General features: G+C 30.8%; 2 pseudogenes; one reads left to right on the top strand and one right to left on the bottom strand.

Moving 5' to 3' along the window:
- Nucleotides 1-3,754: 3,754 nt before the first annotated feature.
- On the bottom strand, nucleotides 3,755-6,204 carry LOC119604944 (annotated as a pseudogene).
- A 488-nt stretch (nucleotides 6,205-6,692) lies between these two features.
- Nucleotides 6,693-9,155, top strand: LOC119604941 (annotated as a pseudogene).
- The last annotated feature ends 6,421 nt before the right edge of the window (nucleotides 9,156-15,576 follow it).

Consider the following 15,576-nt stretch of genomic DNA (forward strand, 5'->3'; position numbering starts at 1 on the left):
GCACCAGACAACTCAAACACTTAATTGCCGACAATACGTCAAAACAGCTTTTTAACTCCCCCTCCCCTCACTATACATCGAGAAATTCCACTTGATCTGTTAAGAACCTAAAATACAAGTGCAATAACTCCGAATATAATTTAGGTAAAGTTTGAACTCTTTTCTTATTTTTACAATGCAATAAATATTTACTTTACTTAATTAATTCATTAATTTATTCAATTCATTATTTATTATTTCATATTTTATTACTTTTAATTTTTTGTATCTCCTAGAAAATATATTACTAATTTTTCATGTGTCATTGTTTAGCGTTTCACAATCAATTAATTTCAATTAAAATCTAGCTGACTCTGCTGCACTCTCTAACACTAGTCTAGTATTTAAGTGGTGGTGATCAATTTCATTGTTGCTGCACGCACTGAAATTCTGATCATTGAGTAATTGCTTGTTGTTGTGTTTTGGAGCTGTTTGTGTGTTTTTTTTTTTTTTTAACCGGTATTTATGCACTTGAGTTTGAAGAATGTTTTTTTTTTTCAAAATTTATATCAGTAATATTATGAAAAAGTCCAAAATAAAAATATTTTTCCTTTTTCTTTGAATTTAATATTATTCTTATTAAGGTTTCAATTTGGGTGGTTGCTGTTATTTACGATTTTCTTAATTTAAATTTTTCTTTAAGTGGGGACAATCATTTCATTCATTCATTCATCTATTGTTTGTGTGTGTGTTGTGGCGACTTTAAAAAAATTTAAACAAATATAATTTTTTGTCTCGTAAACTTAGAAAACAAATAAAACTGTTGTGCATAAAATTATTTTTATTAATTTGTATACAAAACAAATTCATTTAAATTAATTTCATTACATAAATTATAACAAACAACAAATACCATACAATACTGAGTACATTTAAATACTGATCAGTTCTAGAGAATTTAACAAATCGTGTTTTATTCAAAAGTACACGCAGCGCCTTCGTAGAATTCATGGTTGTTAAAAGAATGTTTTCATTCGAGTCTGATCTGAAGTTTGGCATATACAAATTATGAGCCGATCTGTCATTACAGCGACTCAGATATGGACTAGTTTATTGAGTTGTCTATTGCTAGTCTATGGACTACTCTATGGACTAGACTATTGACTACTCTATAAACTTGTCCATTAATTAGTCTATTGACTACTCTATGGCCTATTCCATATACTACTTTATGGGCTAGTCTATTGACTTCTCTATGGAATTGTATATTGACTACTCTACTGACTATTCTATTAACTAGTCTATTGAATACTCTATGGACTAGTCCATCGACTACTATATGGTCAATCCTATTGACTATTCTATGGTCTAATCCATATTGACTTCTCTGTGGACTAGTCTTTTGACTATACTATGGACAAGTCTATTGACTACTCTATGAATTGGTCTATTGACCACTCTTTGGAATAGTCTTTTGACTACTATATGATCAATTCTCTTGACTATTCTATAGACTAGTCTGTTAACTACTATATGGTCAAGTCTATTGACTACTCTATGGTCTAATCTATATTGACTACTTTGTGGACTGGTCTATTGACTACCATATGGACTAGTTTATTAACTACTCTATGAACTAGTATTGACTACTCTATGGACTTGTCAAGTCTATTGACTACTCTATGGTCTATTCTATATTGACTACTTTTTAGACAAATCTATAGGCCACTCTATGGATTAGTCTATTAACTATTATATGGACTAGTCTACTGACTATTCTATGAACTAGTCTATTGACTACTCTATGGACTAGACCATCGACTACTATATGGTTAATCCTATTTATTATTCTATGTTCTAATCTATATTGACTTCTCTGAGGACTAGTCTGTTGACTATCTATGGACTAGTCTATTAACGACTCCATGGAATAGTCTTTTGACTAATATACGATCAATTCTCTTGGCTACTCTATAGACTCTGTTGACTACTATATGGTCAAGTCTATCGACTACTCTATGGTGTATTCTATGTTGACTACTTCGTGGACTAGTCTAGTGACTACCATATGGTCTAATTTATTGACTACTCTATGGACTTGCCTATTGACTACTCTATGGTGTATTCTGTTGACGACTATATGGACTAATTTATTGACTACTCTATGAACTAGTATATTGACTACTCTATGGACTTGTCTATTGACTACTCTATAGACTGTTCTCTATGGTGTACTAGTCTGTTGACTATCCTATGGACAAGTCTATTGACTACTTTGTGGACTAGTCTATTGACCACTCAATGGAATAGTCTTTTGACTACAATATGATCAATTCTCTTGACTACTCTATAGACTAGTCTGTTGACTACTATATTGTGAGGTCCATTGACTACTCTATGGTCTATTCTATATTGACTACCATATTGACTAATTTATTGACTACTCTATGGACTAGTCTATATTGACTACTCTATGGAATAGTCTATTGACTACTCTGTGGACTAGTCTATTGACCATTCTGTGGACCAGTCTATTGACTACTCTATGGACTAGTGCATTAACTATTCTATGGACCAGTCTATTAACTACTCTATGGACTAGTGCATTGACTACTCAATGGGCTGGTCTATTGACTACTCTGTTGACTACTATATGGTCAAGTCTATTGACTAGACTATGGACTAGTATATTGACTATAATATGTATTTGTCTATTAACAGCTTAGTTTATGGACTATATTAGTTGTATATTGACTATGAACTATTCTATTAATAATGCTATTGACTACTAAAACGACTTGCCTATTAACTAGTCTACTTATTAGACTAGTATTTTATCTAGTCTGTTGACTGGTCTGTTATCTAGCCTATAGACTTTTCTATTAACTAGTTTATTAGCTATTCAATAGACCAGTCTATTGACTAGTCCCTTTACTAGTCTGTTGATTGATTGTCTAGTGATTGCACTATTGACTCGTCTAGTAACTAGCCTATGGACTAGTCTATTAACTAATCTATTAGATAGTCAATTAATTAGTCTATTGACTATGGACTAGTCGATTAATAAGTCTAGCCTACTTTATGGCCTAGTCTATTGACCACAAACAAATCATCCCTTTAAATATCTGTCTCTAATACACAAATAAATATAAACAAATTGTCATTTAACGTTTATTCACTTGTATTCTTTCTTGTTTCCAGTTTTACGTTTTTTCTTCTATTTTTGGTTGCATTACAATGTCTCTGTGTATTTTTTATAACATTCTGAATTAAAATTGAATGAATTTTCCTTCTTTTAACTTTTAAGGTTTTTTAATTAAGTTGATGTCGTGCATATTTAATTCGTACGTACGAACGCTCTCTGTCTAATTCTCAATAGGTGATTGTTTAAGTCATTACCTTAAGTATTTATTTATTATAGTTTTTTTGTGATATTTAAGTTAAATCAAGTGATTTACACGTTGCTTTAACAACTTTGTTAACAAAAAGAAATAATGAAAATATTTGTAGTTTTTGGTACTAAAACAAAGGAAACCGACACAGACAGCAGAGAGAAATATTTTTTTTTTTTATTAAATTTGTGTTTAACAAATATTTTTATAGCAGTCGTAAATTTTGAAATGATTTATGTTTTGAATTTTGAAATAAAAAACAAAGCCTAAAAGTAGGCAGCTATTGAAAAGTTACTACTTACTGTTTTAACCTTTACAAGTGTGGTGTAAAGGAAGTGTGTTGAGAACTCATGACGGATCTTCGATGTAAGTGAAAAACATCATTTTGTAGTAATTTTCTTTATTTTAATTAAGACAGGAACATATACTCTTATTTGTCAGTCTTCAGTTATTGGTTTTAGTTTATTTCTATATTTAAATAAAAATCCCTCCAATACCCAACCAGCAATGGCCAATAAACATAAAATATTGAAAAAGTTTAAAGCAAAAGCATAACTGGTTTTATCACGTATAACACCTAAAAGTAAACGAAAGAAATTTATTTATAAAATATATCGTTCTGATACCAAAAATCTTACCTATTAAGGGACCACAAGTCAAAGTAAATAGACCAGACATCAGCAACTGAAGACCAGCAGCTGCTGGCAATCTTTTTAGCGGCACACAACCGGGTATTATCAAACCCCAAAATACAGTACGCAAAGCCTTACTCAAACCCAACCATATAAATATGGCAATCATGATATAGAAATTTCTGGTAAATGATAAAAACATACGACCTATACACATACCCAAGATGCCCCAGATAAAGTAAGCCTTATTGCTTAGTTTACTTATGCTTGTTATGAGAGGTATTAGGAAACGTAGGATTAAATCGAAGGCACCCATCAAAGACATGGCCAAGGCAATTTGTTGACTTTCGAAACCAAAGTCATATAAAATAAATGGTATTAATATATTGAAATTTAATTCAGCAAAATTAATGAGTGTTAATCCCAAAGCTAAATTTACATAAGTAAAATCGCGTAATAAATCAAAGTCGAAAAATACGACTACTTTCATATACCAGGGTAATTTCCGACGTCTTTCATTTTCTTCCTCGATTAGAGTCGGTTCTAGTTCTTTTGCTTTCAATAGTGTATATTTTCCTTCTCTATCTGTATCAATAATTGAGCTTCTGTTTTAAAAGCTTTATTATTATTTGTTCCTTATTAACAGGAGCTTTTAGATCATGTTCGTTTTTAATACTGCAATTAAGTGAAAAACTTCTTTCATTAGCAAAATCTTGACTATTCAGTGCTTTTAATTCCACGAGCTTTTTATCACCCTGGTTTTTATCGCAAGATCTAAATCTATTTCTATTGGCAGGAGAAAGTGAATTCACTGAGGTTTTAGAACCAAACCAACCATCATTGGCACTAGCTAATACTGGTATTTCTAAATCCCCCGCTATAATATCATCTTCCTTTGGATCAGTAAGTTTTTCGGAAGCTTCACTATCTTTCGATAATTTTTTAACATGCCATTTTACCGGTTGATATATAAGAGAACAGGCTATAGTATTCAAGGAAAGGCCAGCAAATAATAAAACAGTTCCTTGTACCCCAAAGTAATCTAGGAAAAAAGTAGCAACATAGGGCAAGAAAATGGGACCCAATCCGACTACACCATAATGATAGGCAGTAGCTGTGCGTCTTTTCACTTTAAAATAGGTATTTAAAGCTAACGAAGAGGCATTTACAATTAGACCCCGACCAAAACCTACAATATAGGGAATAAAATAAATATTAATCAAAATTTTGAAATTCTTTAGAAATTGTCGAACTCACCGTAACATAAAGAAAACGATAAACAATAGAACAGAAAGGAATTTGCAAAGACTGTGGCAAATAATCCTATGAAGGTAATAAATGAACCAAACACAGCCACTTGGCGAAAAGAAAATCTGCGAAATAAAGGTCCATTTAAAGGCCTAAAAAGAGGAGGATATACAAATTATAATCTAACTTAATTTATCGGGCAGGCCAATGGTGATCGTTGTAGTGAAACGGAAAAGACTTCTCGTGGGAAACGAACCACAATCATCAGTGGAACGAAAGTTTAGAACTTACCTGTTATAGCTGATACAGCTATTTGTTATTAATAATTGTTGTTAATTGTGAGTTAGTAATGTCCAATTGTGTAAAACGATCACGAAAAATAATACCGAATTGTTGGACCAAAGCAAATGCTACTACCTATAATAACGAATAAAAATTTTCTCTCAATAAGCATAAGAACTCTTATAAATTTGATTAAACTATTTACTTTATTAATACCACTGGCTATAGAGACACACCAACCCCAACCACCATCGGGCGCAAAAAATTATCACCCAAATCACTTTTGTCTCTTCGTTTCTTTTTTACCGGTTTAAGTTTAGGTACATTTGACATTTTATGATCAGTTGATGCATGATCTCCTCCCATAATGTTGAGTTTATGAATTTGGCATTACTCTCAATCTCAATCTTTTTAATCACATGGAATCTGAAATTAGTCCGATCTAATGTTGTTATTTGTATTGTGGTTTATTTAGATTATGTTTCCGCGACAGTTATACCGCAATAAGTTCAACTTTGATTCATAACCGGCATGGAAAATTCAGCACTTTAGTTCTTCCTAACTTCGAAAAATACCGCACTACCCCTACGACTTTTGAGGCACCTTTTGTAGCTTAAGAACTTTTGATAAGCAGTCTCTATTCTAGTCTATAGTCTATATGTAGTCTATAATGTACTTTGTAGTCTAGTCTATAGTCTAGTCTATAGACTAGTCTATATCTAGTCTAATCTAGTATAGTCTAGTCTATAGTCTAGTCTATAGTCTAGTCTATAACTAGTCTATAGTCTAGTCTATAGTCTAGTCAATAGTCTAGTCTATAGTCTAGTCTATAGTCTAGTCTAGTCTAGTCTATAGTCTAGTCTATAGTCTAGTCTATAGTCTAGTCTATAGTCTAGTCTATAGTCTAGCTAGTCTAGTCTATAGAGTCTATAGTCTAGTCTATAGTCTAGACTGTAGACTAGACTATAGACTAGACTATAGACTAGACTATAGACTAGATATAGACTAGACTATAGACTAGACTATAGACTAGACTATAGACTAGACTATAGACTAGACTATTGACTAGACTATAGACTAGACTATAGACTAGATTATAGACTAGACTATAGACTAGACTATAGACTAGACTATAGACTAGATTATAGACTAGATTATAGACTAGTCTATAGACTAGACTATAGACTAGACTACAAAGTACATTATAGACTACATATAGACTATAGACTAGAATAGAGACTGCTTATCAAAAGTTCTTAAGCTACAAAAGGTGCCTCAAAAGTCGTAGGGGTAGTGCGGTATTTTTCGAAGTTAGGAAGAACTAAAGTGCTGAATTTTCCATGCCGGTTATGAATCAAAGTTGAACTTATTGCGGTATAACTGTCGCGGAAACATAATCTAAATAAACCACAATACAAATAACAACATTAGATCGGACTAATTTCAGATTCCATGTGATTAAAAAGATTGAGATTGAGAGTAATGCCAAATTCATAAACTCAACATTATGGGAGGAGATCATGCATCAACTGATCATAAAATGTCAAATGTACCTAAACTTAAACCGGTAAAAAAGAAACGAAGAGACAAAAGTGATTTGGGTGATAATTTTGTTGCGCCCGATGGTGGTTGGGGTTGGTGTGTCTCTATAGCCAGTGGTATTAATAAAGTAAATAGTTTAATCAAATTTATAAGAGTTCTTATGCTTATTGAGAGAAAATTTTTATTCGTTATTATAGGTAGTAGCATTTGCTTTGGTCCAACAATTCGGTATTATTTTTCGTGATCGTTTTACACAATTGGACATTACTAACTCACAATTAACAACAATTATTATATACAAATAGCTGTATCAGCTATAACAGGTAAGTTCTAAACTTTCGTTCCACTGATGATTGTGGTTCGTTTCCCACGAGAAGTCTTTTCCGTTTCACTACAACGATCACCATTGGCCTGCCCGATAAATTAAGTTAGATTATAAATTTGTATATCCTCCTCTTTTAGGCCTTTTAAATGGACCTTTATTTCGCAGATTTTTCTTTTCGCCAAGTGGCTGTGTTTGGTTCATTTATTACCTTCATAGGATATTTGCCACAGTCTTTGCAAATTCCTTTCTGTTCTATGTTTATCGTTTTCTTTATGTTACGGTGAGTTCGACAATTTCTAAGAATTTCAAAATTTTTGATTAATATTTATTTTATTCCCTATATTGTAGGTTTTGGGTCGGGGTCTAATTGTAAATGCCTCTTCGTTAGCTTTAAATACCTATTTTAAAGTGAAAAGACGCACAGCTACTGCCTATCATTATGGTGTAGTCGGATTGGGTCCCATTTTCTTGCCCTATGTTGCTACTTTTTCCTAGATTACTTTGGGGTACAAGGAACTGTTTTATTATTTGCTGGCCTTTCCTTGAATACTATAGCCTGTTCTCTTATATATCAACCGGTAAAATGGCATGTTAAAAAATTATCGAAAGATAGTGAAGCTTCCGAAAAACTTACTGATCCAAGGAAGATGATATTATAGCGGGGGATTTAGAAATACCAGTATTAGCTAGTGCCAATGATGGTTGGTTTGGTTCTAAAACCTCAGTGAATTCACTTTCTCCTGCCAATAGAAATAGATTTAGATCTTGCGATAAAACCAGGGTGATAAAAAGCTCGTGGAATTAAAAGCACTGAATAGTCAAGATTTTGCTAATGAAAGAAGTTTTTCACTTAATTGCAGTATTAAAACGAACATGATCTAAAAGCTCCTGTTAATAAGGAACAAAATAATAATAAAGCTTTTAAAACAGAAGCTCAATTATTGATACAGATAGAGAAGGAAAATATATCACAACTATTGAAAGCAAAAGAACTAGAACCGACTCTAATCGAGGAAGAAAATGAAAGACGTCGGAAATTACCCTGGTATATGAAAGTAGTCGTATTTTTCGACTTTGATTTATTACGCGATTTTACTTATGTAAATTTAGCTTTGGGATTAACACTCATTAATTTTGCTGAATTAAATTTCAATATATTAATACCATTTATTTTATATGACTTTGGTTTCGAAAGTCAACAAATTGCCTTGGCCATGTCTTTGATGGGTGCCTTCGATTTAATCCTACGTTTCCTAATACCTCTCATAACAAGCATAAGTAAACTAAGCAATAAGGCTTACTTTATCTGGGCATCTTGGGTATGTGTATAGGTCGTATGTTTTTATCATTTACCAGAAATTTCTATATCATGATTGCCATATTTATATGGTTGGGTTTGAGTAAGGCTTTGCGTACTGTATTTTGGGGTTTGATAATACCCGGTTGTGTGCCGCTAAAAAGATTGCCAGCAGCTGCTGGTCTTCAGTTGCTGATGTCTGGTCTATTTACTTTGACTTGTGGTCCCTTAATAGGTAAGATTTTTGGTATCAGAACGATATATTTTATAAATAAATTTCTTTCGTTTACTTTTAGGTGTTATACGTGATAAAACCAGTTATGCTTTTGCTTTAAACTTTTTCAATATTTTATGTTTATTGGCCATTGCTGGTTGGGTATTGGAGGGATTTTTATTTAAATATAGAAATAAACTAAAACCAATAACTGAAGACTGACAAATAAGAGTATATGTTCCTGTCTTAATTAAAATAAAGAAAATTACTACAAAATGATGTTTTTCACTTACATCGAAGATCCGTCATGAGTTCTCAACACACTTCCTTTACACCACACTTGTAAAGGTTAAAACAGTAAGTAGTAACTTTTCAATAGCTGCCTACTTTTAGGCTTTGTTTTTTATTTCAAAATTCAAAACATAAATCATTTCAAAATTTACGACTGCTATAAAAATATTTGTTAAACACACAAATTTAATAAAAAAAAAAAATATTTCTCTCTGCTGTCTGTGTCGGTTTCCTTTGTTTTAGTACCAAAAACTACAAATATTTTCATTATTTCTTTTTGTTAACAAAGTTGTTAAAGCAACGTGTAAATCACTTGATTTAACTTAAATATCACAAAAAAACTATAATAAATAAATACTTAAGGTAATGACTTAAACAATCACCTATTGAGAATTAGACAGAGAGCGTTCGTACGTACGAATTAAATATGCACGACATCAACTTAATTAAAAAACCTTAAAAGTTAAAAGAAGGAAAATTCATTCAATTTTAATTCAGAATGTTATAAAAAATACACAGAGACATTGTAATGCAACCAAAAATAGAAGAAAAAACGTAAAACTGGAAACAAGAAAGAATACAAGTGAATAAACGTTAAATGACAATTTGTTTATATTTATTTGTGTATTAGAGACAGATATTTAAAGGGATGATTTGTTTGTGGTCAATAGACTAGGCCATAAAGTAGGCTAGACTTATTAATCGACTAGTCCATAGTCAATAGACTAATTAATTGACTATCTAATAGATTAGTTAATAGACTAGTCCATAGGCTAGTTACTAGACGAGTCAATAGTGCAATCACTAGACAATCAATCAACAGACTAGTAAAGGGACTAGTCAATAGACTGGTCTATTGAATAGCTAATAAACTAGTTAATAGAAAAGTCTATAGGCTAGATAACAGACCAGTCAACAGACTAGATAAAATACTAGTCTAATAAGTAGACTAGTTAATAGGCAAGTCGTTTTAGTAGTCAATAGCATTATTAATAGAATAGTTCATAGTCAATATACAACTAATATAGTCCATAAACTAAGCTGTTAATAGACAAATACATATTATAGTCAATATACTAGTCCATAGTCTAGTCAATAGACTTGACCATATAGTAGTCAACAGAGTAGTCAATAGACCAGCCCATTGAGTAGTCAATGCACTAGTCCATAGAGTAGTTAATAGACTGGTCCATAGAATAGTTAATGCACTAGTCCATAGAGTAGTCAATAGACTGGTCCACAGAATGGTCAATAGACTAGTCCACAGAGTAGTCAATAGACTATTCCATAGAGTAGTCAATATAGACTAGTCCATAGAGTAGTCAATAAATTAGTCAATATGGTAGTCAATATAGAATAGACCATAGAGTAGTCAATGGACCTCACAATATAGTAGTCAACAGACTAGTCTATAGAGTAGTCAAGAGAATTGATCATATTGTAGTCAAAAGACTATTCCATTGAGTGGTCAATAGACTAGTCCACAAAGTAGTCAATAGACTTGTCCATAGGATAGTCAACAGACTAGTACACCATAGAGAACAGTCTATAGAGTAGTCAATAGACAAGTCCATAGAGTAGTCAATATACTAGTTCATAGAGTAGTCAATAAATTAGTCCATATAGTCGTCAACAGAATACACCATAGAGTAGTCAATAGGCAAGTCCATAGAGTAGTCAATAAATTAGACCATATGGTAGTCACTAGACTAGTCCACGAAGTAGTCAACATAGAATACACCATAGAGTAGTCGATAGACTTGACCATATAGTAGTCAACAGACTAGTCTATAGAGTAGCCAAGAGAATTGATCGTATATTAGTCAAAAGACTATTCCATGGAGTCGTTAATAGACTAGTCCATAGATAGTCAACAGACTAGTCCTCAGAGAAGTCAATATAGATTAGAACATAGAATAATAAATAGGATTAACCATATAGTAGTCGATGGTCTAGTCCATAGAGTAGTCAATAGACTAGTTCATAGAATAGTCAGTAGACTAGTCCATATAATAGTTAATAGACTAATCCATAGAGTGGCCTATAGATTTGTCTAAAAAGTAGTCAATATAGAATAGACCATAGAGTAGTCAATAGACTTGACAAGTCCATAGAGTAGTCAATATACTAGTTCATAGAGTAGTTAATAAACTAGTCCATATGGTAGTCAATAGACCAGTCCACAAAGTAGTCAATATAGATTAGACCATAGAGTAGTCAATAGACTTGACCATATAGTAGTTAACAGACTAGTCTATAGAATAGTCAAGAGAATTGATCATATAGTAGTCAAAAGACTATTCCAAAGAGTGGTCAATAGACCAATTCATAGAGTAGTCAATAGACTTGTCCATAGTATAGTCAAAAGACTAGTCCACAGAGAAGTCAATATGGATTAGACCATAGAATAGTCAATAGGATTGACCATATAGTAGTCGATGGACTAGTCCATAGAGTATTCAATAGACTAGTTAATAGAATAGTCAGTAGAGTAGTCAATATACAATTCCATAGAGAAGTCAATAGACTAGCCCATAAAGTAGTATATGGAATAGGCCATAGAGTAGTCAATAGACTAATTAATGGACAAGTTTATAGAGTAGTCAATAGTCTAGTCCATAGAGTAGTCCATAGACTAGCAATAGACAACTCAATAAACTAGTCCATATCTGAGTCGCTGTAATGACAGATCGGCTCATAATTTGTATATGCCAAACTTCAGATCAGACTCGAATGAAAACATTCTTTTAACAACCATGAATTCTACGAAGGCGCTGCGTGTACTTTTGAATAAAACACGATTTGTTAAATTCTCTAGAACTGATCAGTATTTAAATGTACTCAGTATTGTATGGTATTTGTTGTTTGTTATAATTTATGTAATGAAATTAATTTAAATGAATTTGTTTGTATACAAATTAATAAAAATAATTTTATATGCACAACAGTTTTATTTGTTTTTCTAAGTTTACGAGACAAAAAATTATATTTGTTTAAATTTTTTTAAAGTCGCCACAACACACACACACAAAACAATAGATGAATGAATGAATGAAATGATTGTCCCCACTTAAAGAAAAATTTAAATTAAGAAAATCGTAAATAACAGCAACCACCCAAATTGAAACCTTAATAAGAATAATATTAAATTCAAAGAAAAAGGAAAAATATTTTTATTTTGGACTTTTTCATAATATTACTGATATAAATTTTGAAAAAAAAAAACATTCTTCAAACTCAAGTGCATAAATACCGGTTAAAAAAAAAAAAAAAAACACACAAACAGCTCCAAAACACAACAACAAGCAATTACTCAATGATCAGAATTTCAGTGCGTGCAGCAACAATGAAATTGATCACCACCACTTAAATACTAGACTAGTGTTAGAGAGTGCAGCAGAGTCAGCTAGATTTTAATTGAAATTAATTGATTGTGAAACGCTAAACAATGACACATGAAAAATTAGTAATATATTTGTATCTAGGAGATACAAAAAATTAAAAGTAATAAAATATGAAATAATAAATAATGAATTGAATAAATTAATGAATTAATTAAGTAAAGTAAATATTTATTGCATTGTAAAAATAAGAAAAGAGTTCAAACTTTACCTAAATTATATTCGGAGTTATTGCACTTGTATTTTAGGTTCTTAACAGATCAAGTGGAATTTCTCGATGTATAGTGAGGGGAGGGGGAGTTAAAAAGCTGTTTTGACGTATTGGTCGGCAATTAAGTGTTTGAGTTGTCTGGTGCTCTTACCCTCTTATGGTAAGAGGGGAATTTTTAAATATTTATAAAGTATATTTGAAAACATGTGTTCGTTAATAAATATTATGTAATTGTCTACCTTATTTTTATAAAATAATAAATTTATTTATAAAATCTTAAAAAATAAAAACTTTTTAATATTAGGGAAGATCAGTTAGTTAGATAGTTAGTTAGTTAGTTAGTTAGCTAGCTAGTTAGTTTAGTTAGTTAGTTAGTTAGTTAGTTAGTTGTTAGCTAGCTAGTAGTTAGTTAGTTAGTTAGTTAGTTAGTTACGTTAGTTAGTTAGTTAGTTAGTTAGTAGTTAGTTAGTTAGTTAGTTAGTTAGTTAGTTAGTTAGTTAGTTAGTTAGTTAGTTAGTTAGTTAGTTAGTTAGTTAGTTAGTTAGTTAGTAGTTAGTTAGTTAGTTAGTTAGTTAGTTAGTTAGTTAGTTAGTTAGTTAGTTAGTTAGTTAGTTAGTTAGTTAGTAGTTAGTTAGTTAGTTAGTTAGTTAGTTAGTTAGTTAGTTAGTTAGTTAGTTAGTTAGTTAGTTAGTTAGTTAGTTAGTTAGTTAGTTAGTTAGTTAGTAGTTAGTTAGTTAGTTAGTTAGTTAGTTAGTAGTTAGTTAGTTAGTTAGTTAGTTAGTTAGTTAGTTAGTTAGTTAGTTAGTTAGTTAGTAGTTAGTTAGTTAGTTAGTTAGTTAGTTAGTTAGTTAGTTAGTTAGTTAGTTAGTTAGTTAGTTAGTAGTTAGTTAGTTAGTTAGTAGTTAGTTAGTTAGTTAGTTAGTTAGTTAGTTAGTTAGTTAGTTAGTTAGTTAGTTAGTTAGTTAGTTAGTTAGTTAGTTAGTTAGTTAGTTAGTTAGTTAGTTAGTTAGTAGTTAGTTAGTTAGTTAGTTAGTTAGTTAGTTAGTTAGTTAGTTAGTAGTTAGTTAGTTAGTTAGTTAGTTAGTTAGTTTAGTTAGTTAGTTAGTAGTTAGTTAGTTAGTAGTTAGTTAGTTAGTTAGTTAGTAGTTAGTTAGTAGTTAGTTAGTTAGTTAGTTAGTTAGTTAGTTAGTTAGTTAGTTAGTTAGTAGTTAGTTAGTTAGTTAGTTAGTTAGTTAGTTAGTTAGTTAAAGATGTATATATGTACATCCAATCCGAAGAAATACACCTCTATCGGGTGTATTAAGGTGTGCGCACCTTAACCAGTGTCTCAGGTGGGAATCGAACCCACCACTTCCGGTCTACCAGACTACAACAGTTCCCATTATCCTACCGGAGGCCAATTTCTTATCAAAAAAAAAAAAAAACAATCGAAAAACAACAGCTAGAAGTCCTGCAGTGTCGAGTATTACTTGCTACATTAATTCAAAGTTTTAACATCGGTTCACGTAGCTGTACAGGGGCAGAACTAACCTAGCAAAACTTACATTGAATAGAAATAAGTTAAAAACCTAAAAAAAATGTGTTCAGCAATTTAACTCATTATTTTAACAGGGTGATGGCATTAAAGGTAGATGCTTACCTCGCTCGCTTACAAATCACTACTTGAATAAGTACTTACAAATAAGAAGTTAAAAAGTTATTTCGTTTTAAAAACAAGATAAATTGCGATTCAATAAAATGGTACTTACGTATCTGATTATATGTAAGTCATTATAAGAGTACTTAAAAGTAATGTAGAAGGTAAGTACTAGTCATTGAAAAGTAAGTGGTTATGTTTCATTTTCAGCAGATTAATTTTAACATTGTATTTCCATTTACTGCTTATGTATATAATGTTATCGCATCATTATTTGCATAGCTCTTAATCAATCTATATCAAGTATTAGATTGTGAAATTAATTGACTTAAAAACTTTCCACACACTCTACGTATGTGAAAAAACAAAAAAAAAAAAAACTAAATGATAATGAAATGTTATTGGCAACCGACTCTCTAGAAAACTTATCAAATACTTGTATTTCGTTTTTTTTTTGCAAATAATACATTAAAACTTAAATCTGACAATATAATAAATTGTGCAGATACTTTTAGACTCTCACTAAATTTTGAACTCTCTTCAAACATGCAGTCATATATTAAAAAATGTATAGCCAGACAAATCTCTCTTTTTCTTTCAATTCATTCATAATTATAAGAATCACAATTAAATGAAAAAAGAAATATTATCAAATTAGAAAAAAAATTAAACCATAAAAATTTTTTAAAACATTAATCATTTATTATAGTAGATAGGTATTTTATACGTAGACTAGTATCTGTATTATATTTAGCGTAATTAAGATAAAAGTTTCACAATTTCAGTTAGACAGAAGAGTAAATAAATGAGCGAGTAAATATCACAAATTGCACTCGCGGAAGCTAAAATTTAATTAATTTATTAAAAAAGTAAATTATTTTAATTTAGTGTGAGTAAAAATTCTGTTTTCAAAGAGATTTTTGTGTTTTTTATAAAAATGTTTATATTTAACAAATACTGGAATTATTCTCTATCATAAAAGTGGAAACTTTTACAATTGTTAAGAAATTACAATATTTAAATAAATATACATATACCAGAGAAATATTTTACTTTTAACAAATTTTCTATTTATGAAATTTTTTTAAATGGTTTTTCTTTTTTTCAACGAATTTTAAAAAATTTT

Source organism: Lucilia sericata, unplaced genomic scaffold, assembly GCF_015586225.1.
Source record: "Lucilia sericata isolate MDLA Ls3-8-SP2 unplaced genomic scaffold, ASM1558622v1 Contig000446F_arrow, whole genome shotgun sequence".
In the NCBI taxonomy this organism is placed as follows: Eukaryota; Metazoa; Arthropoda; class Insecta; order Diptera; family Calliphoridae; genus Lucilia; species Lucilia sericata.